At 39.2% G+C, this 20931-nt stretch overlaps 1 long non-coding RNA gene across 1 annotated transcript in view; it reads left to right on the forward strand.

The window, feature by feature from the left end:
* Window positions 1-255: 255 nt before the first annotated feature.
* Window positions 256-20931, forward strand: part of LOC126646943 (uncharacterized) — a 61953-nt gene continuing 41277 nt past the window's right edge. Inside the window, exons 1-2 of the long non-coding RNA XR_007630473.1 lie at window positions 256-341; window positions 780-880. This is a non-coding gene — a long non-coding RNA (uncharacterized LOC126646943). The remainder of the gene's footprint in view (window positions 342-779; window positions 881-20931) is intronic.

The following is a 20931-nucleotide window of genomic DNA, read 5'->3' on the forward strand; positions in this document are numbered from 1 at the left end:
GGGCATTTTTAATAGTTATATAAATATTTGTAGGTAATTCTCTGTGTCTGTATGTATGCATGTGTGAATTGGATTTAAATACCTTGTAGCAAGCAGAGTATGAATATTTCCACCTCAGATCTATAAGTTGCTACTGTGATCATAGTAAATCCTACTGTATCATTTTTTAAGTGTTAAAACAGTCAACAAGTAAGTGCTACTGCTAAATTTTCAAAAATTTGCATTAAAACTTGCTTTACAGATACATTTGACAGTGATTCTTTAAGTGGCTAACCACTCATTCATGACATCATAAAGACGACTGGAAAGAGGGCCAGGAGTGGCAGAGAGACAACAAGGTGGTAAGTAACAGGACAGAAAAAAGTTGGTTGCTGTGGGACTACACATAGATATTCCATATTCCTGATTTATCATTATTTATTATCTATCATGAGCCAGTCAGAATAAAAAAATGATAGCCTGTTATTGTTGGTTTATTATTAGTTGTGTTATATTTGCTGGATATATTTGTCAAGCTCAAAATCCAGACTTGCTGTTATGATCTTACTTTCACACATTTGCATATATAAAAAGAGTTACAAGGATGTTTTCAATAGTCTCTGTGTTCATTCAGGAACCCAATCAAAAAGTTTCTGAATAAAAAAAAAAAAAACAACAGAGCAAAAAGACTATGTGGAATAGATTTTTTTTTTTTTTTTAATGTGTAAGTTTAAGGACGTTTTGGTTTTGTTTGAGCAAAGATGGCACTAAATAGTACTACTTTCCATATGCTCTTACAGATATGGTGGCTGGCTCTGGATTCCAGAAATTGTCAATTCCTGTCTTTCTTGAGCTGCACTGATGCTTTGACATAAACTACTCGATAACCCATGAAGTGGCAGTAAGTGGCTGGGGGTATCACCTTATTGGACATATTTTAAAAACAGATACTTGGCTTCATTAGTGTCTTAGAGAATAAACACTCTGTAAGTAATCATCCACCAATAACCTTTAATCTCTGTAATTTTTTGATGACTACTTGGTGATTGACTTCTGCAGAGAGAGAGGGTAAATAGATTTATTTGTCTGTTTCAAAAAAAAAGTCTTCTAAAAAAATTAGAAATTGAGGTACTTTTGCATTTTACGGGTCACCATTGTTCAATTAAAAAAAAAAAAAGAGAAAGAAAAAAAAGATTGGTGGAAAATTAATGCAACTGCAGTTTGAACTGCATTTCTTCTAATGTTTTTTTCTAACAGTATTGCTATGCATAATTTGAGAGTATTCTTCACAGAGCTTGAAGTATTAACAGTTGCCTTCAATGTGATGCTAGATAGATTTTTACTTATCAAAGCCACTTACTCATCTGTTTTAACATGATCTATGTGATTGAGTTAAAAAGTTAAACTTGTTTGAAAGTGAGTGTAATAAAGTTTTTGTCAAGACCTTGACTTTATATTTGATCTCATCCTATTCATTCATGTGGATATACCATCTGCATCAACTTTTTATGACATCAACATCTATTTCTTTTCATTGCTTCAGCAATTGCATCATTTAATGATAATATATCATTAAATTCCAACTACTGCACAGGTTGAAATAATCTTTTAGTAATATTAATCTCTATTTTATTAACAGCCATAATTTCAGTGAGGGGAATGAATTAATTGGAATAAGGGGTGGAGATTGTATTAGGTCTGGCTGAGCTGGAGTTCAGTTCCTCATTATAACCCTCACAGTGCTCTGCTTTGCATTGGTAGCTAGAAGAGTGTTGATAACACACCGGTGTTTTGGCTGCTGCTGACCACAGAATAAGCACTGTAACATTCCTTCCTCAATCGTAGGCCAGCTGACCCGGGATGACCAAAGGGATATTCCAGATCATATGACATCAGCTCAAATGTGAAAGCTAAGGCAAGGAACAGGAGGGGATCATTCATTTTCTCCGATGGCTGCCTGCTGAGGAACCGTCATGCGTGCTGAAGTCCTGCTTCTCAAAGTCCATGGTTGCTGATGGGAAGTAGAGAATAAACCTTGTTATCTTTCACTTTGCTTTTGTGCAAAGGTTGATTCCACCTTACACTCTCCCCTGCCCAGCTGGGAAGGGGAGTGATAGAGCAGCTGGGTGGGCACCTGGCATTCAGCCAAGATCAACCCACCACACTTGCATATCATAGAATTTTAAGAGGTTAGAATGGGCCTTAAAGATCAACTAGACCTAACCCTCCCCTGCCCGGGGCAGGGACACGTCTCACTACACAAGGTTGCTCAAGGCCTCATCCAGCCAAGATCTGAACACTGCTGGGGCTGGGGTATCTAGAACTTCTCTTGAAAACCTGTTCCAGTATCTCAAAATCTCCATGGCAAAGAATTTCTTCCTACTCTCTTTCAGTTTGAAGATATTCCCTTCCTATCACTACAGTTCCTAACGAAGAGTCCCACTTCAGCTTCCCTGTAGGCCCCCCTTCAGAGGCTGGAAGGCTCTTATGAGATCTCCCCAGAACCTTCTCTCCAGGCTGCACAGCCCCAATTTTCTCAACCAATTTTCCCAATTTTCTTTGGGAGGTGTTCCAGTCCTCTTATCCAAGTCGTTGCCCTCCTCTGGACTTGCCCCAACCATTCCATGTCTTTATACTGGTAACACCAGAACTGTAAGCAGTACTCTAAGTGGGGTCTCAAAGAAGGAGTAGAGGATGAGAATCACCTCCTCTGATCTTCTGGGCCCACTCCTTCTGATGCAGCCCAGGATTTGTTGGCTTTCTTCTCTGTGAGTGCACGCTGCTGGGTCATGTTGAGTTTTTCATCAACCATCATCCCCAAGTCTTTCTCCACAGGGCTGCTCTCAATCATTTCTTTGCCCAGCCTGAAGGTGTTGGCTGGGATTGCCATGACCCAGGTGTAGGACTCTTTGCTTCTCTTTGTTGAACTTCATAAGGTTTACCTCTCCAGCATGTCAAGGTTCCTCTGAATGGCATCCCTTCCCTCAAGCTTGTTGACTGCACCACACAGCTCGGTGTCACCAGCACTTTGTGTAACAGCAGCACAGTGTCAGTTGCTCTGCCCCTATCCACCAGTGCTGTAGCCCTGTCATAGTAGGTCACCAGACTTGCTGGACATGATATTCTCTTTGTAAAGCCATGTTGGCTGTTACCAATCACTTCTGCATTTTCCATGTGCCTTAGTATAGTTTCCAGGAGAATTTGCTCCATGATTTTGCCCAGCACATATGTGAGACTGACTGGTCTGTAGTTCTCCAGGTCTTTCACTTTCCCCTTTCTAAAAATGGGGGTTGTATTTCCCTTTTCGAGTCATTAAGGACTTTACCTGACTGCCATGATTTTTCAAAATTCATGCATAGTGGCTTAGCTACTCAGAGACAGCTGCCAGCTCCCTCAGGACCTGTGGATGAATCTTGTCGGGTCCCATGGACTTGTGCACATTTGAGTTCTTTAGAAGGTCTTAAACTCAATTCTCTCCTACTGTGGACTAAAGGTCTTTATTCTCGAAGTCCCTGCATTTGCCTTTCTTGACTTGGGCTGTGTGGCTGGAGCACTTGACACTGAAAACAGAGGGAGAGGAGTTGTTAAGAAACTCAGCCTTCTCTTTATCCAGGGTAACCAGGTCTCTTGCTTCCTTCCAGGGAGGGCCTATGTAATTCCTATTCTTTCTTTTTCTTGTAACATACCTATGGAAGCCCTTCTTATTTTCCCTAATGTCCCTGGCCAGACTCAATTCTAACTGGCCCTTGGCTTCTATAACCTTGTCCATAGCTTCCAGTACAATTTCCCTGTATTCCTCCCAGACTACCAGTCCTCTTCTCCACTTCCAGATGATTTCTTCTTGGTTTTGGCTTCACAGTCAGGATTTCTATTATGGTATCCACATCAGAACAATGAAACAGCACTTGAAGATCTGTAAGATTATGATCAAATAAATTTTGCTAGTTTATATAATTTCTAAAAATCAAACTTTTTTTCAATATCTGTTTAGGTAATATTGATGCTCCTGCACAAAGAGCAATATTTCAAAGCTTTCAGGAAGAAAGAGTGTGTCTGATTCATGTTTGGGACTCATTGAGGGGAGATAACCCAATTTTAAGATGGCCTTGGACATTCTTAAATGAAAGTTTTCATTCAACAAGATGTTGTGTGTGTTATGCTCATAGAAATAGCACCTAGTCATCATAACAAACTTCTACGTAGTTGACTTTTGAAGTTATGCAATCTATAAAAGCCAGTGCTGAACTGGGCCTGTGGAATAAACTGATGTCAGCATTTAAACCTCTTATTAAATTTTTCAAAGATTTAAATGTAGCAAAACGTCACTGATTTTATAAGCCCAATGTGACATTTGTGGCTCAGCCTAGATAAATGGAAAAAAAGGAATCCAAAGAATATAAGAAATAAAGAATATTTTTATTCAAATACCACCTCATATCTCTGCTTTCCATAATAACCTGTTTTCTAATGTTAGGATTTTAATGGTTACCAACAAAGGAGAATGGATATTTTTTCTTTCCATCTTCTCTTTTATTTTCCCCAGTAATCTACTCATTTGCCAGATATGCTACTCATACCAGCTACTTCCATAGGTAATTTAGAACCTTTTTACTACATCTTTGTTCACTCTTTTTTCCTTTCCTCTGAACATATCACCCTCCACCACAATTTATAAAGATTACAAAATATATTTACTAAATTTTCCTGCATATGCTCCATCACTGCTTTGATTCTGACTTTCCAGTTTTATCTAGTTTTTGCCCACCACCATACTGTAAATATATTTTCTTGGGAAGCAGGGAGCTTTTTTTCTCTATTGCTAATTTCTGCACTACTAGTGTTATCTCTTCAGGTGGTTACAGGTACAGATAGTAAAAGGCAGTGACAATCTTCCAACGAACCTGATGTGTAAGCTTGCCCCTGCTGATGGTTTTATCTCATCTACGTGGAGTCAAACCGTGTCACATAATTAGTTCATTGTGTACTTACTCCCCTGTGGCAGGATAAATAAACAGTGTTCACTGCCAGCCTCTGTGCTTCAGAGTTCTTTGGATGCTTCTCTTGGAAAACTGGTAAACAGAAGATTGTATTTTATTTGTTTACTTTAAAATAGTAAATAGCTTGATATTTGCTAGCCTGACTTCTAGTAAAACACTTCCTCATTATTACTTTTTCTTGTCGCCCTGATGAAACTACACTCAGAATCTGTTAGTTCTTTAGTGTTAAATGACAGCCACCAAAAGGAAAATTCTGAGGTCAGGTACGATAGAGGCAAACCAAGTGCTGTCATTTCCAGATAAGCTTTTTCATAGATATTGCTCCTATCCCCTGAGATGACATCTAAAGCCAACCAACAAGGACCCTTGATCCCTCGATTGTTAAAATGAGAAGACCAAACTGGTTTGATGAAGATAAGATTACCGTGTCTCAGATGTGAAACCTAAAATAGAAGAACCAAATTAAATAAAGTAGAATCATGCATAGAGGATTTTGAGGTTGACTTAATGGCATGGTATCACTTTCACTATGTTTAATACCCTTATGAGCTTATTGAGTTGCATTCACAGTGTCAATTTCTTTCAGAGCAATCTTTATCAAAATGCATCAGTTAATTTTTGTCTTCAGGGTACAATAATTATGCAGACATACTGCAAAAAAAATTATTCAGTACACACATCTGAAAATGCCACACTGCACACATTTAAATTTAGTTCTTTCACTGATATGATCTCAAGATACTCATTTGAAGATGGTAGACGAACTAGGAATTGTAACATTATTTTCACATCCCAAGTAATATAGCTTGCAATTTTGCACTCTGTCATCTAACACTACTCAGAAAATTGAAAGATAATCTCTTCTTATTGGATGTAGTTTGTGCTGCATTTGAAAAGATGCTATAGATACACCATTCAAGACAAAAAATTTACTTAATTTTTACTAAAGAAAATGGGACAACTACTGAAAGTGTTGCCTGTATATTCTGGTAAGAACTGAAAGTCTTTTTCTTGCTGAAGCAGCCTAAGAGAGTAAAGGTTAGAAAATCAAACTACTACTGTTAGATAGGAATATCCTAAAGCTCTTTTTTGTTTATATTCTAATTAAAATGTTTTATAGGAATAGGTGGTTTAAAGCATATCTTATTTATTCTCAAAGAAAAGCTCTATAGGAACTAGATTTAAATTGTTAAAAAATACTGTTTCAAATGCATTAAATGAGAACAATTACTCTATGTACTTTACATAAAAAAAGGGAATTAAATGTTTTTACAGTAATAAAAATCTGAAAAATAAAATTAAGCTTTTGGAAATTTCAAAAATAAGTAGTTTACCTAGATCTAATGTTAGATTTTCCTTTCTAGTTCTCTTGTTTTGTTTTGTTTTGTTTTTTAAATCTTCATTATGCATAATTTGAGAACATAAAAGTCTGACACGCCATTTCTGCCCTAATCTAACAGACAAATATTTTATCACCTTAGAGTCATTGATATCCAGAGTTTACTTTTCTATCTGAAAGATAAGGCCCTGAACTTTTGATGCAAAAGATCTACAAAGCAGATAAGATCCTAAAATAATCTCATTTTCTATTATAATCTGAATCATATTCAATCTGCAATTTGCATACCCTAAACAAATTAGAAAGCAAAAAATAAACAGATGAGTAAACAAATGAAGAGTCTTGGTGAGAAAAAGCAGCTTCTCTAAATCTCTGGATTTCTTTCTTTTCTGTGGAGCTGAACTGGTTTGGTTCATGCAAGGTTAGAAAAGAGCATTGATATTTCTCCAGGAAAGAAGTAGCATTTTGATAATTCCAATTGCTAATGGTGTTCTTTCTTTTTTCCAACTACCTCATGTGATTCCTTGACTTTACATAGCTTAAAACAAAAGATGATGTGAGAAATGGTACAAAGATCCAAGGTTTACCCACTTCTGCAAGTCGAATTTCCACATATCCTTATTTGTCTCTTAATATGCAACTCCAGTTTAAGTCCCTAGCACAATGTGCTTCTTGGGCAGAAAAGGTCAGAGTTCAGTACTGCCACAGCTGGGGAGGGGATATGGCTAAACACTCCTTCTAATTCTTGCATTAAAAGTGTAACTCTGCTAAGCACAGCAATACAACCTTCTCTCCCCATGGGTCCTGTTAACACACTTGTTAATTAGTCATCAATAGCTGTCAAATTGTTAAACAAGCAGCAAACACCCAATGGTAACAGTACTAAGCTATGGAATCGCTGATGAGCCCCTGACTTCAGTAACTTGTTATTTGAAATTTAGAACATGTTTTCCTCCACTGAAGTCCTGTGGCAGACTTTCTGTTCCCTGACTGTATAATCAGGTGATTAGTGGTGGAGAAGTCCTGACTGAAGCATTCTACAGCACATATTCAGCTGTGCTAAAAGACGGAAAATGTTTGCATTTCAACATAAACCCAAGGTCATCAGTCACTCTGATGTGGTAACACAAATCACTCTATGGATGCAGTGAATGACTTGATTTTAAAATCTATTGGGGAGAAAAGGGAAGGGATGGTTTGCCCATTTTTTTTTTTTTCCCCAAGCCGAATTTCATTTCAAAATGCAGCAGGAAAGTGCCTGCTAGTTATCGATGCTGAAAGAGAAGAACGAGTCTGCCAAACAGCAGACTGATGATATAAACTTCTGGCAATCTTTTGCGCCTTTTGAAAGTATGTTTCCAAGTAAAATTCAAATCCTCACCTACCACTGCAGAAGCCATTGTTGAACTCCAGTAGACACATAAAGCTGAACCTTTACAAGTTGGGAGCTTGGGCACTTCCTCAGACACCCTCATGTATTAAAGCAACCACAACACACTATACAAGTGTGGATTTATGATTAAATCTTGTGGTAAAATGTTTAGCAATGCTTAAAAGAAGGATGGTGTGTCATGCTAAGTTGTGCTACAGTTGAGGTTGAAAACCATTGAAAGCACTTTCTTTCGTTTCAAACAGTGTAAAAAAATTGCAGCGTTCAATAACCATCTAATCTCTCACTCCTGGTGACATGATTTACTACTGTGTTTTTCAGACTGTGCGTTTTCCTGGTAAGGCCTGAGTCTTCCACAGGGGACACACAACCCAGTCAAATGATTTGCTACTTGAGTGAATCAGTTTTGCTAAGCACAATAGGATTGCACACATCTGGACCCTAATCTGAAAACCACTGGGGTCACAGGGAATCATTACACTGACTGGAGCAGGCTTTCTGTCAACTGCTTGATGAAATCTTGATCTGAAATATATCTGTCTGCAGTGCCGATTTTTAAACTGGTGCTTTTGAAGGAAGGGGTAATATTAATAGCTTACCATGCTCTTGTGGCTCGAGACTGTGCTAAAAATGTCTTCTCACACAGCCATTTCGTAAAAAATCCATAAAGAGAACACCTGTAATTATTTTGCGTGAAGTATTATGTGGCTGGCCAGTTTTATAGACTCCAGCTACACTAAAAGACCTAGGAAAGTATAACAGTGTCTGTATAAATGTTTTGAGCATAATGTAGTTCATGACATCTGGGATTTTCCTGTCAGTCTGTCAGACCCTGTTAATAGCTGCAAAAAGAAATATCTTGCCTATCTGCAGACTGTGCGCATATTAAAAAAAAAAAAAAATTAAAAAAAATATAAGCAACTGGTGTCTTTATAACCATTACCCAGGAACATTGTAACAAATTAGAAAGGCATAGAGTGATTACTTACTGTATGATTTCTTTGATGTTACATATGAACAAACAGAAGAACACAAGAAAAAAAAAATGGATGTATATGCTTACAACAGTTCATTCTTGAAATGCTTAGAGAGAAATTAATTTCCTAATTTCAGAGAGGTTTTTTATGTCTGTATAGAAACAGCTACCTTTTACTTGAGCTAGAGAGCATCCTATTCTTAATGATGAAAATATCTCAATGATTTTCATACATTGTCAGAAAGTCTAAGTGCACAGGAATACCATCTTCGTTGCAATGTGAGCGAATAGTGTCAACACAGATATATACATATCTTCCCATTGGTATGTTTAGAAATGGAAGATTTAAATGAGAAGGTGAAGAGGAAATATTTCTAATGGATAACACCTTGGAACATATAAAGGAGTGTATAAAGCAAAACATAGACACAGAGACATTTCCCCCAGATACTGTATTCCAATAGAGGAGGAAGATATGTAATTCTAAGCCAAGTTTAATAGAGATAGTTGATGGTTGCATTTTCTCACATTAACATTACCTATTAAAAATTCCTTCATATTCCTGTCAAAATGAAATCATCTAAAATTTTAATGAGGGCATTGCTAATGTTCTTAAGTGAAAATATATTACACACAAATGTTTCTTCATCCTCTTCATTCCTAAAAGGCACAAATTCCTAACATACACACCCTTCCCTCCTTCACCTTTCAAACACTTCCCTGTCAATTTAAGTCTCTTTAGTGAATTATCACAGGCAATCTATTTGCTTCTGTTTCCAAATAAAATACATGGCATTAATGGCTGGTGAACAGGGTTGCATCCAGTTGGCGGCTGGTCACCAGTGGTGTCCCCCAGGGATCAGTGCTGGGCCCAGTTCTGTTTAACATCTTTATGGATGATTTAGATGAGGGGATTGAGTCCATCATTAGCAAATTTGCAGACGACAACAAGTTGGGAGGGAGTGTCGACCTGCTGGAAGGCAGGAGGGCTCTGCAGAGGGACCTGGATAGACTGGAGAGTTGGGCAGATTCCAACAGGATGAAGGTCAACAAGGCCAAGTGCCGGGTCCTGCACTTTGGTCACAACAACCCCCTGCAACACTACAGGCTTGGCACAGAGTGGCTGGAGAGCAGCCAGGCAGAAAGGGACCTGGGGGTGCTGATTGACAGGAAGCTGAACATGAGCCAGCAGTGTGCCCAGGTGGCCAAGAAGGCCAATGGCATCCTGGCCTGCATCAGGAACAGTGTGTCCAGCAGGAGCAGGGAAGTGATCCTTCCCCTGTACTCAGCACTGGTGAGGCCACACCTTGAGTATTGTGTCCAGTTCTGGGCCCCTCAGTTCAGGAAGGATATTGAGGTGCTGGAGCGGGTCCAGAGAAGAGCAACGAGGCTGGTGAAGGGACTTGAGCACAAGTCCTGTGAGGAGAGGCTGAGGAAGTTGGGGTTGTTTAGTCTGGAGAAGAGAAGGCTCAGGGGTGACCTCATCACTCTCTACAAGTACTCGAAGGGAGGTTGTAGCCAGATGGGTGTTGGTCTCTTCTCCCAGGCAATCACCAGTAGGACAAGAGGGTACAGGCTTAAGCTCTACCAGGGGAGGTTTAGGCTGGATATTAGAAAGAAGTTCTTAACAGAGAGAGTGATCAGGCATTGGAATGGCCTGCCCAGAGAGGTGGTGGATTCACCATCCCTGGAGGCTTTTAAGATGTGGCACAGAGTGCCATGATCTAGTAATCACAGTGGGGTTGGATCAAGAGTTGGACTAGATGATCTCAGAGGTCTCCTCCAACCCAATTAGTTCTATGATTCTATGATTCTATGGTGATCATATGAATATTCCTTTCTTTTCATACCTCTCTTCAATTATAATACCCTGATATTAGGTAATTCATGCATGTTTGAGAGCAAGAAATACCTTCACTGTCTGTAGCTTTTCATGGATATATCAGTAAGAATCAATGGTAATAGCCCTTGTATTCATTAGATCATATTCCTTAACCACACCCAGTAGAACAAAGTGTTTCCTCTGCCAGGTTTATACTTCTAAAAGGGTTCAAAATAAACCAGTAGGCTTCTTGCTTGAGGAAGGTGAAAGGATATGAGTGAACTTTCTTCATCAAGGAAAGGAAGGAAAGTAATATGGCTCAATAATGTATTGCTGAAACTACTAATGACTTCAATAGGCTAATATTTCATTCACCTAAAGAACCACTGCATATGTAGCCATTTTAAGGAATTTTTTTACTCAGAAGAATTAATATATAACCCTGTGCAGAAGATAAAACCAAACCCAACAGAACAATCATGTGTTTTTCAGCTTCATGTAGAGAGGTATTTCTTCCCACTCTGCACCAGAATGAATTTCATGCATTATCACTGTTTTTTCCTGACACAAAATGAAATAACTAGACAAACTAGTTTATAAAAAGCATGTAATTGACATGACCTATGGATCTGATCTCATAGTCTGTTTTGCATAAATGAAGTTATAAACTGACATATGCAAACTATGAGTTGAACTATTAATGTGACATCAGCATTTTCTACGTGAACTTACACATGACAAGATGACTTTGTAAAAATAGATTTCACGAGTACCCCAGTCTTGATCATATTTTCCTTAAGCTTCTTCCATGCAGAGTGAATCCTGAATGAGCATGCCATCAAAAAGTAGCCATTGCCATTTGTAAGAGAGTCTGGAAAAAGAAAGGTTGCCAAATGTTAATGTATCTCTACACGCTCAATTGAAACACAATCCAAAAGTAAAATGGATTTTGAAACATCAGCAAATGTCTGCCAAAAAACTTATGCCAACCCACATCTGCTTTGTCTGTGTAGTGTTTACTGCAGAGATAGAACACACATTTGACCATGAATGCTATCTTGTGGGACTTCCTTCCACAGCTGTTCTTTAAGGATTTAGATAAAATATGTCCTTCAGCTACGACTAGTTTTCAAGAATGCCCATGACTCCAGTTCAGAGTATCATGATACATCTTTGCTACTATCTTTGATTGCATATTGGCATTCTACAAAACACAGAAATTGAAAAATGGCACCATAAGAACAAATTTCAAAGGACCATTGTTTCAAATCTCTGTTACCCTGTAATTAAACTCATTTGTGTTGTTTTCATTTGAGACACATGCATAATTATTGGTCTTATAGCCTCATAATAATTCATTTTGCCTGTTTTTTTTTCAAAATCTGATAGAAATGTATTTTTAATATATAATATAATAAAATAACCATTATATGTGACAAACATTATATGACGTTGAAGGAATGGAACTGCTGTTCAAAAGCCAAATAGTTTCTTTCAGAACAATTTTACTAAAAGACAAAATGAAACAGAGCTCTCCTGAGACTTAAATAACCCACATGCTTAAGCACAAACATAAAGGGACATAACCAATGCATTGTGGGCTGACATGGGCAAGTGGGCGGGGAGAATATAGATGAGAATAATGGCAGCTGAAGGGAGCACAGAAGATCATTCATGTTACAGACCCCAGTCATCTTGTCCCTTTCCAGTCTCATCAGTACAGGTCAAAATTGAGTCCTTTTTGTTTACAATATGTCTTAAACAATATTGCTCAAAGGTCTTTGAATTTGCTAACTGGATGTGATGAAGCAGAAATGCACTGGTGGAACCATCCTGACCTTAAGTGTCGGATTCTTATGCTACTGACGCTGCTCTTGATTTGTTAGCTTGGACTAACAAAAGAGAGAGAATTCATGTGTCTCATCTTGGCAATAAAAACCATAACACAGGGTTTAGGGCACTCAGAATTTAAAGCTGCAGAAAAAAGAAAAATTAATAATTTCCTTACTCTTACAAAAATTCTCTGAACACTGCAATATCATGTAAAAAGAATTCTGATACTACCTTGTAGGTGAATGTACTGAACTGATGCTACATTTTCAATACTAACCATTATAACTGAGATTCAAGGTCTATTAGGTGTCTTCTGCAAACTGACATAAATCATTATCTGAGAGTATTAGCATACTTAATCCCCTCAAAATGTGGGTATTTCAGTGTAATAAAACCCCCAAAAAACTCAGCCAAAAAGTTTATCTTATGGTGTTTCTAGGTATCATCCTTTTTAATTACATATAGTTAAAAATATTTAGGCCCAGACCCTCAGAAAAGAACAAGACCAAGTTCTAAACAAATACTTCAGTTCATAATTGGTGGTTGTCTTTACTGATTCTATTGAATAATTTTTGGTTAAATAGTATAACTTTTTCTTCCTGAGTAACAATTACTTTTGAATTTCAGAGAATCTCCCAGGTATAAGAATTGTTAATTATAGATATTTTACAAAAGGTTTTGTTTCCTTTCTAGGAAGAAATGGTGCCTTTTGCCTTTATACAGAAGAGGTACTGCTTTCTTTCTTGGTGAAGCTGGCATAGTGCACAGTCTACAGAATAGCCAAAATTACAAAAGAACTAACTTTATTACATGCAAGCAAAATTAGTGCTCAAGGAATAGGAGAAGCAGCTTTTAAAAGAGCATAAACAGTTTCAGTGTTTTCAGGCTTTCTGTCAAAAATAGTGGGGTTTTTTTGAAAAGTAGTCTGTCAGTATGAAATGCAAACACAACCAGTCGTTTCTACTATGCACACATGAAATTATGGGACTGCTACAGGACAGCAGTTTAAGCCACTAAGCCTGATAGTGAAAGCAATTCTGAAAATGAGAGTAGATCTTTCTAGACAGGGTACTTTCTAGACAGCAGTAAAAACTGCTGGCTTTAGAAAAAAGAGTATTTCTGTTTTTAACAGTGTGCATACAGCTTCTGAAGCCACTCAATCAACTAGAAGAAATGTAGTAAAATTATCCTCACAATTCCAAATATACTAAACTGCCATTTAGAAAGGAAAGGAATAATATCATCCTTTTATGAACAGAAGAAAATGTAGACTTCAAATGGAAATCAGTGCTTAGGCTATTTTCTCTTCAGTAAGAGAATAAAAAAAATACTTTTCTTCTGTGCTTAGAAGAAGCTTACTATCAGTTGGAAAAATTCAATAGTATGCATCTTGTTGCAACAGAAACTGGAGGTATTTTAATGAGTTCTTGTAAAGTTTAGTGGTTTGCAGTTTACAGAAAAACACTGAATAGTTAGTCAACTGTAAAACACCTTAGATATAAAGAGGGTACTTATTTTTGGTTTTTAATGAAACTGCAACTTATTGTGTAAAAATAGAATTATGTATTTTGAGTTCTAATGAAGACCATGGTGATATAATTCAACACAGTGTCTTCTATTAGACACATCAAAAATTAAAATATTTTAAACTACCTTTAAACAGAAAATAAGTTAGTTGTCTTTTGTATAAATGTCTCTTTTATCACAGAGATATTTGAAAAAAGTATTAATTTTTCTTTCAGATTTGTCAGGATGTTCTTTTCACAAGTCACAGAATGACAGAATATGCTGAGTTGGAAAGAACTCATGAGGATTACTGAGTTCAACCCTTAGTCCTGCACAGGACCATCCCCAAGAGTCACACCATGTATGCAAGAGTATCATCCAAATGCCTCTTGAACTCTGCCAGGCTTGGTGCTGTGGCCACTTCCCTGGGGAGCCTGTTCCAGTGTCCAATCACCCTCTGGGTGAAGAACCTTTTTCTAATATCCAACCTAAATTTCCTCTGACACAAATTCAGGCCACTCCCTTGAATGCTGTCCATGGTCCAAAGAGAACAAGTGCCTGCCCTTCCTCTTCTCCTCACAAGGAAGTTGTAGACATCAGTATTTTGGATGTTTCTCACCAGGCTTGGCTACTCTTGGGAGCCAATCAGGCGAGCAAGGGCCATTGCCAGGACCATTTGGAGGTTATTTAAAGAATCTCTAGGAAGTCTGGCAACCCAGAGTGCAGCGACCAGTATCGGGCAAACAGGGGCGTGGTAGTTTGCACAGACCACTCTCCCAGCTATTGCTGATGGGTTGTGTGGTAGTTGTGTGTGGTTTTGTTTGGTGGTTGTTTTTGTTTTGTTGTGGTTTTTTTTTTTTCCTCTCTCCAACTCAAATAGGTCCATCAGGGGGTTCCAAACGATGAAAAGCCATTCCTGCTGCTGCTGCCAGCGGGAGTGTTCTAACCCAGACAGAATGCCCCAAGAAGGTCACTGCTGTCTAGGTCATTGGCTGTAGAAAGTGTCTTAGCCTGCCATTAGTACCAGAGGAGAGTATGAAAGATATCTGCATACAGTGCAATCAGGTGAATGATTTGCTCTGTTTAGTGGCAGAGCTTAAGGAAGAAGTAAAGAGGCTAAGGAGTATTAGGGAAAGTGAAATAGACTGGTGGAGTCACACCCTTTCAACCCCAGAAAAAGTTCAGCAGGAATCAGAGAAGCCCTGCCCTCTTGCCATCAGGCCAACAGAACAGACCAACTAGGTGGGGACCAGGTCCCTGGTCAGAGAGGTAATAGAATATCTTCCCAACCCCCATGACCTCCCTAAGTGTCCCTAAAGAATAGGTATGAGGTCCTGGACTTAGGGAGTCAGGGAGATGACATTCAAGAAAAATATCTGTCTGGAGGGTCTCCTAATTGCAACTATTAAGAAAAAAAGAAGGGCAAAGAACCCTAGCATATAAGTTGGCAGAGCTGATCAAGAGGGTTTTAAACTAGGTTTGAAATGGGAAGGGGATAAAACCAGACTCTCCAGTGGTGAGGGGGTGGTAAGCCCAAGTTAGGGTTGAAGTCAGCAGCCCAGCTGAAGTTCATGTACACTAATGCATGCGGTCTGGGAAATAAACAAGAGGAGCTGGAAGCCACCATGTAGCAGGAAAGCTATTACATAGTCGCCATCACAGAAACATGGTGGGATGACTCAAATGACTGGAGTGCTGCCCTGGATGGCTATAAGTGCTTCAGAAGGGATAGGCGAGGTAGGAGAGGTGGAGGGGTGGCTCAATATGTCAGGCAATCTCTTGGCTCTCTGGCACTTGAGGTCAGTGATGATAAGGTTGAGTGCTTATGGGTCAGAATCAGGGGGAAGGCCAACAAGGCTGATATCCTGGTGGGATTCTGTTATAGACCACCCAGCCAGGAGGATGAGGATGATGAGTTATTCTACAAGCAGCTGGAGGATGTCTCAAAATCACCAGCCCTTGTTCTTGTGGGTGACTTTAACCAGCCGGATGTCTGTTGGGAGCTCAACACAACAGAGAAGAGGCAGTTTAGGAGATTCCAAGAGCGTATGGACGATAATTTCCTGTTGTAGCTGATAAATGAGCCTACCAGTGGTGGGGCCCTGTTATAGACCTGCTGTTTGCAAACAGACAAGGTCTGGTGGGAGCTGTGGTGGTCAGAGGCTGTCTGGGGCACAGTGACCACGAAATAATAGAGTTTTCACCTTACTTGGTGAATTAAGGAAGCGTGTCAACAAAACCTCTACCCTGGACTTCCACAGGGCAGACTTTGGCCTATTCAGGAAGCTGGTTGGAAGTGTGCCTTGGGAAACAGCCCTTTAAAATGGGGATCCAGGAAGGATGGCCATACTTCAAGAAAGAAATCTTGAGGGTGCAGGAGCAGGTTGTCCATATGTACCAAAAGGTGAGCTGGTGGGGAAGATGACCGACCTGGCTGAACAGGGAGATTTTGCAGGAAATTAGGGAAAATAAGACAGTCTATTGCCTTTGGAAAAAAGGGCAGGCAACTCATGAAGTGTTTAGGAATGTAGTTATGTCATGTAGAAAGAAAATTAGAGAGGCAAAAGCACAATTTGAATTTAATCTGGCAACTTCTGTTAAGGGAGAAAAAAGTGTTTTTATAAATACATCAATAGCAAAAGGAGGGGCAAGGAAAACCTCCATTCTTTGTTTGACATGGAAGGGAGTATAGTTACCAAAGACGAGGACAAGGCTGAGACACCTTCTTTGCCTCAGTTTTCAACAAGAAGACAGGTCGTCCTTAGGACAACTGGCTTCCTGGGTAACAACAGGGAGCTGAAGAGTCCCCCGGTTATCCAGAATGAAGAAGTTAGTGATCTGCTGAGCCACTTGGATCCTCACAAGTCTATGGGATCAGATGGGATCCATCCTAGAGTAATGAGGGAACTGAGGGAAGAGATCACCAAGCTGCTCTCCATCATTTACCTACAGTCCTGGCTCAGTGGGGTGGTCCCAGATGACTGGAAGCTGGCTAATGTGATACCCATCTACAAGAAGGGCCAGAAGGAGGACCACGGAAACTACAGGCCTGTCAGCCTGACATCACGGCCTGGCAAGGTTATGGAACAGATAAGTGCAATCCTACAGCAGCTACAGGATGGACAAGGGATCAGAGCCAGCCAGCACGGGTTTAGGAGGGGCAGGTCCTGTTTGACCAATCTGATCTCCTTTTATGACCAGGTGACCTGCCTAGTGGATGAGGGGAAGGCTGTGGATGTGGTCTATCTGGACTTCAGCAAAGCCTTTGACACTGTCTCCCATAATATACTCCTGGAAAAGCTGCAGCCCACAGCTTGGACAGGGGCACTCTGTGGCTGGAGAGCTGGGCTCAGAGATTGGTGGTGAATGGTACTGAAGTGATTCCACCCCTGTCAGCACCAGTTAGGCCACACCTTGAGTATTGTGTCCAGCTCTGGGCCCCTCCGCTCAGGAAGGATATTGAGGTGCTGGAGAGTGTCCAAAGAAGGGCAATGAGGCTGACAAAGGGACTGGAGCACAAGTCCTGTGCAGAGAGGCTGAGGGAGCTGGGGTTGTTTAGCCTGGAGAAGAGAAGGCTCAGGGTTGACCTCATCACTACCCAGGGAGGTTGTAGAGTAACCATCCCTGGAGGTGTTTAAGAAACTGGATGTAGCACTTGGCAATGGTCTAATTGACAGGGTGGTATTGGGTCATGGGTTGGACTCAATGATCTCAGGGGTCTTTTTCAACCTGGTTGATTCTGTGATTCTGTGGGTAATGCTTCCCAGAATAATCATCTCCATAATTTTACTAGGTACTGAAGGGATACTGACAGGCCTGTACTTTCTGGGGTCCTGTTTCTTGCCCTTCTTGAAAACTGGGACAACGTTCACCAGCTTCCAGTCAGCTGGAACCTCTCCTGATTCCCAAGACTGCTTGAAAATCATTGAGAGAAGTTTTGTGATGATATCAACTAGCTCTTTGAGGATTCTGGGTGGAATAGGGCCCATAAGGCCCCACTGATTTGTATGGATCTAGCTAGAGCAACAGATCATGCACAATTTCAGGATTGACTGGGAACTGATCATTCCCACAGTCATGATCCTCCAGCTCAGGGCACTGAGACCCCCTTGGTCCAATATCTGTGCTGAAGACAGAGGAAAAGAAAGCATTAAATACCTCTGCCTTATCTCTGCCTCTGCTTATGAGGTGGCCATCCTCATCCTGTAATGGGCCAGTGATATTTCTATGCTGCCTATTGATATTAAAATATCTGAAAAACCTCTTTTTATTATCCCCTATATTTCTGGACAGCTGCAACTACAGTTGACCTTTGGCCACATGAATTTTCACCCTACAGCAGTGAGCACCATCTCTGTATTCTTCCCATGTCACTTGACCTTGCTTCCAGTGGTCATGCATCTTCTTTTTTTCACCTCATCTCCAAGAGAAGACTCCTGTTCAGACAAGCTGGCCTTCTGTCTTGCAGGTTTTTTTTTATTGACTGCTGGTTTTGTGTGGGTTTATTGGTTTGGGTTTGGTTTTGTTGGTTTTTGGGGTTTTTTTTGGGGGGAGGAGGGGGAATTGGGGTTTTTTATCCAAATGCTACCACCTTTATAAACAACATTTCATGGGATCTGGACACTGATGATCATGTTCCTCTCACCAAGGCAAAAATTAAGAGTTAAAATCCCACTAGTTGAATGAAAGAGGGTTGTGAATGGATGAAAAATAAGAGCAGAAAAACAGTAGTAAAGGTATGTAAACCCTGCAATAATAGAAGCCTTTGTCCTGGTGTATGTACAATTTATTGTAGACAGATATAATCTTAGCTTTTTTGTCAGCTTTACGTCAAGTTATTGACTGTTAGGGGACAGTTGAGGGTACCCTCTTAAATAAAATGATCCATTTACTTTCTCCTTGAAAAAAGAATATTACAGTTATAAGCATTTTAGGATAGAATATGGTATCTTGGACAGAAGAACTGTGTTTAAAAGGGAGTCTCCAGTGCTCCATTTTAAATAAAATGCAAAGTAGTAAAATCTATGAGAAATATGAAATATTCTTTTACATAACTTATTGCGACACTCATATCTACCCAGTAGTATGCTGACTCTGTACTTCAAATGTGTGAGAACAAATTGTTTCATGAAGTTAATGCTTTCAATTTGTGTTCTTAAGGACTCTAATGCTGGGCCTAGGTTTTGCAGAGTTGGAAAAGGATTAGAATTCATCAATACTGTAAGAGTATGGGAAAGACTGATTCAGTGATTAATCTCATGTTAAACACATGGGAACAAAACAGTGAGTATATTTGTCTCCATAATCCCTTTTCCCAAATGTAATTACAAATTGATCAACTCGTGTGTTTCTTCTGAGCTTGTGGTAGACATATTAGAATTGCTGGGCTCTATAATAACTTAGTACAGATCAGCAGTCTTCAGTGGTAGAGGGAATTAGTTACTAGAATTGTATTTTAAGAGAAATTTTAAATTTCAAAATTTGTTATTGACTATTTTCAAACAAAAAATGTAAATTCTCTTAGAACAATGACTTCTGTAATTTCTAGCATATCACTTGTATGCTGAATATCTCCAGTCCCTCTTAGGGGGACCAATTATATTCTATGTATTAAATACTAACTGAGTTAGAACTATGTCTTCCATGACCTAGGCATCTCTTTTGTGATTAGTTCTTTATTACAAAGCAAACTTCTACTGCTGCCTTTGATACTGCTGGTTTCTGTGGAAAAGAAATAGAAGGCATTTGGAGCACTACAGATATTAAAATGATATAAAGGGAAATGCCATCTTGAATCTTTGAGCTGGTTGCCTAGGTTTTTGAGAGAAACAGAGCTGAGCATATTTGTTTTCTCCAGGTTTTCTCACTGGCTATGACCTGATCGGTATGTTTCCTATTCTGAAGTCTGTTCTATGACCCTAGGACCCTCATGGACTCTATGGGGCAGAATCAGTTGTTCACCTCAAGTATTTTTCACATAGCAAAAAGTAATGCAATGCAACACTGTGCTCTACAAACGTTGAAAAGCTTTTGTCGTCTGAACTCCTACCAGTGTCAGACTCCGTGTTTCCTCCCACAACTCTGCAAACAAGCAATGCTTCACTAGAGGTCTGAGGCTATAAGAGCTTGTGTGTAGGCATAAGTTTGTTCTGTCAGCAAATAGACTGTCAAACTATATATTAAATTCAGTTTCTAAATGTGCCTAACAGTGTATTCTAACTGCTGTTCATTTAGAATTTCATTTTTAAAGACAGCTACAAGATGAAATAAAATTTAGAGTGCTTAGACTTAGTTTAATGCTTAAAGTTTATGTGTTCCTCTGACACAATTAACAGCTCTATGATTTCCCTCTATGTTCACCATTTATATCTGATGGAGTTCTAAGCTATCTTTCAATAGAAATGCAACTTCTGCAGTTACAATCATCTGGTGATTAAATGTTCATAACAAAAATATGAAATAACCTTTAAATCCCCCACCAAGTAAATGAACTCCAGTTACAGAGATTAGTTTGTTCTCTGTTCTTTTTTTCTTTTTAACAAACATGGTATATTTACTGTGATCAATCTAGAATCTAAACTATAAGCAAATAGCAACATTTTTGTTCTTAGACACATTTGCTACCCTGAAAGTTTCAGTTTGTCTGCTAAAATGAATTGCTTACCCATAGATAGATCACACACATATTCATATATTTATATTTATATATATAGCACACTTTCACTGGTGACTTCAAGAAGAGAGAAATGTTTCCAGTATCTGTAGAAAACAGCCTTTGATGTACTTTGGATGAAGGGAAGGCTGTCTGGTTCTGGTTTTCTTCTGAATTAGCATAGCAGAATTATATTGAGAGCAAAGTTTGTTATTGTTATTAATATCAGGAAGAGCTCAAAAGATATGACACTTGGGCTGCAGTGATACAACCTATTCAAGCTTTCCCTGGACAAACACATGATTTGGCTCTGAGGTTTCTTCATGAGACCTGTTTCATCCCCTTGGAAAAATTATTATTAAAGCAATATATCTAGACCTTTTCTAGAGCCATATAGACTTACCCTTGCTGAGTTTCCTTTGGAAGGAAGAGCAGAG

Source organism: Myiozetetes cayanensis, unplaced genomic scaffold (genome assembly GCF_022539395.1).
Source record: "Myiozetetes cayanensis isolate MyiCay16 unplaced genomic scaffold, myiCay2020 scf4, whole genome shotgun sequence".
Lineage (NCBI taxonomy): Eukaryota > Metazoa > Chordata > Aves > Passeriformes > Tyrannidae > Myiozetetes > Myiozetetes cayanensis.